This window comes from Lutra lutra, chromosome 13, assembly GCF_902655055.1.
Source record: "Lutra lutra chromosome 13, mLutLut1.2, whole genome shotgun sequence".
Classification (NCBI taxonomy): domain Eukaryota; kingdom Metazoa; phylum Chordata; class Mammalia; order Carnivora; family Mustelidae; genus Lutra; species Lutra lutra.
Window position 1 is genome coordinate 59,424,116 of NC_062290.1, and position 3,333 is coordinate 59,427,448.

Below are 3,333 nucleotides of genomic sequence, written 5' to 3' on the forward strand. Positions count from 1 at the left end.
AACTCCTCAACTGTTGCAAAATAATTATTTTTTCAACTTTATGGAAATATACAAACAAGATGATGTATGTGTTTTAAGTGTAAACGTAGTGAGTTTTGATGATGTTTGCACCTATATAGCAATAATCGCGCCTCGGATAAACCTCATTGGCTACGATACTGCCACTGCGCAAAGCTGTTTGCACCTATATAATCATCTTCCCAGGTTGTAGAAATTTCTGTTATGCCCCTACAAACACAAATTCTCTTGTTATTCTTTCTAGTTTCCCATCCCCCCACCCCAGATATTTGCTGATGAGTACCATCTATTGTAGAGCTTCATATAAATGGAATCATACAGTGTGTATACTGTTCTTGGCTTCTCTAAGTCAGCATTATGTTTTTCATATTCATTCATGTTTTTGTGTATATAAGTAGTCCATCCCTTTTTATTGCTAAGCTGTATTTCATTGTTGGATACACCACGATTACTTCCCCAAAGATTATGGTACTGAATTTATCCAGTCATCTGCTGATGGACAGTTAGGTGGTTTTCCACTTTTTGGAAGCTGCTTGAACATTCATGTACTAGTGTTTTTGTAGATATATGTTTACATTGTTCTTGGATAAATACTTAGGAGTGAAATCTTAGATCTTGTGGTAAGTGAATGTTTATCCTAATGTAGGAGAAAAGTGCCAAACTGTTTTCCAAAATGCCTGTACACTTTACAATTCTCAGCATTGTTTGAGAGTTCTGGTCACTCTGCATTCCCATCAGCACTCAGTATTGTCAGTTTTTATTTTTTTATTTATTTTTTTTAAAGATTTTATTTATTTATTTGAGAGAGACAGTGAGAGAGAGCATGAGCGAGGAGAAGGTCAGAGGGAGAAGCAGACTCCCCATGGAGCTGGGAGCCCGATGTGGGACTCGATCCCGGTACCCCGGGATCATGACCTGAGCTGAAGGCAGTCGTCCAACCAACTGAGCCACCCAGGCGTCCCTAGTATTGTCAGTTTTTAAAATCATTCTAGTAGGTGTGTAGTGATATCTCATTGTGGCTTTAATTTGCATTTCCCCAGGTGATTAATGGTACTGAGCATCTTTTCATGTGCTTATTTTTCACCAATATCTCTTATTGGGTGAATGAAGAATTATACCTATCACAGAGCTGGGCCACAATTGCAGACTAAGCAGCAAAGACAAAAGAATGTTGCACTGGAGATCTGGGAACCCAGAGGACCACTTGCTCAAGGAGTCCAACTTCTTGCTGCACAAAGTCCCCTTCCCCTCATACAACCAGATCCATTCCAGACAGAAAAGCAGGGGAGAGGTGGCTCTCTAAGAGACTGAGCAACTTTAATTCAAGAGAGTCTGAGCAGTACTTACAGACTTTAAATGATCAGATCTGACCTTGTTAAACTGGTTGGGAACTTCCAAAGGATGTGGTATCGGCAACTGTGATGATGTACAAGACCTTCATGTGAGTAAAGGGTATCAGCTCATCCACCAGCTTTGATAAGGTAAGGCAGGACTGAATGTAGAATGATGCAGGCCTGTGCACCTGTGGCCAAGAGGGGCTGATTAGACCCATCTAGGTAGGCTAGGATAGATGCCAGAGGTGTCAGCTTGAGTTTCTCTATCTCCCTCTCCCCTACTCACTCAAGTGTACTCTCTCTCTCTAAAATGAATGTTTAAAGAAGTAGCTATGTTTATATGGTGACATTAATGATTTTGAGGTGATCATGTGGGAAGTAAGGGAACAGATCACAGAGCACCTTGAAATCCACAATAAGTTGTTTGTAGTTCATCCTATAAAGGGGAGGCCAGTCTAGGGTTGTACACAGAAGAGTGAGTTGGCCAGTGCTGCATTTTGGCTGTTTTATAGACAGACTGGAGAGGATCAACACTAGACTCTAGGAGACAAGTTAGAGGGCAGTTACATTGGTTCGGGTAGAAGATGGTGGTGGTTTTCCCTGTGTAGGGTAGAGCAGTGGAGAAGTGGATGGTTTGAGAGAATATTTTGGAGGTCTATCCAGCGAGACTTAGATGTGGACAGTGAGGGAGATGAGAATTCAAGGATGACTTTGAGGTTTGGCTTGAGCATGTAGGTGGATGATGGTGCAGTTACCAGTAAGAGAAATTCAGGGTGTTAAGATATTTTGGGGGAAAATCATGTGTCTGATTTTGGACATTGGGTTTGAAGTGCTTGCAAGTCCATCAAGTGAAGAGATCCAGTAGACAATTAGATATATTAATATAGAGCTGACCAAATCCATGCTTGGCACGTGGAAATAGTTATTGGAGTTATGCATGGGTGTGGATAGAATTATTGAGAGTTGAGTGGAGAAAAAAGAAAATTTAGAATAAAGCCTCCAGGAATACCAATGAACCCGAGGGACAGGTAGTGAAGGAAAAGCCAGTAAGAAACTGAGAGAGAGCTGCCAGGTTGTTGAAAGAAACCTATGGTATGGTGGTGTCACAGAAGTTGTCCCATTATAGTCTATTGTAGAGAAATGTCAGAGTGTTTGGCTGGACTCCTGGTGCTGCTGAAGTTACCTGTAATATCTGATAGGGTGGGTGGGCTACAGAGGATCAGAGGAGTAGACCCAGAATTCACCGTCACGTTAAGTGTCTCCCTAATAACATGGTGGCCTTCTGCCTGTCAAATCTGAAGAAACCTAGATTCCAGGAGGTAGCAGGGGGTCAGAGGAAGGAGAAGGCTCCCACACAGCTGTATTACTTTCAAAGCTCCACCTTTAACCTGGTCAGGTTCAGCAGGATCCAGGGGAATCCCTGTCTATTGTCCTGAACCATCCCACAAATTTTGTTACAACTTTACCACTTTCCCAAAGCTGATCCTCACCTTCTTTTCCGTCTTTGCCATTCTGATTCTGGTGCCTAATTCATTTCCCATGGTTCTTGGTCTTTGTTTTGGTTACTTTCTGAGTAGTAACTTCCATATATACACACTTATTTTTTTAAATGATTTTTATTTATTTATTAGAGAGTGAGAGAGTTAAGTGAGGGAGCATGAGCATGAGCGGGGGTGGGTAAGGAGAGGGAGAAGCAGACTCCCTGCTGAGCGGGAAGCCTGATGGGTTGATCCAGCACTCTGGGATTGTGACCTTAGCTGAAGGCAGCCGCTTCACTGCCAGGCACCCCACCATATATACATACTTCTAATAACCCCTCTGCATGGCTGGCAAGCCCCAGACGCTGCCTCTTTACCCACCGCCCCAATAAGCACTCACCACAGAGTACGGCCCAGGACTGTAGATACCCAGAGGTGTTAGTGGCTTGGACCCTTAGAAGTGTTGTTTTCTTCAACCATCTCCTTTTCTCCTATTTTGCTTG

The 3,333-nt window shown here is 42.8% G+C and overlaps 1 pseudogene; it reads right to left on the reverse strand.

Moving 5' to 3' along the window:
• On the reverse strand, positions 1-176 carry LOC125084222 (uncharacterized; annotated as a pseudogene).
• Positions 177-3,333: the final 3,157 nt, after the last annotated feature.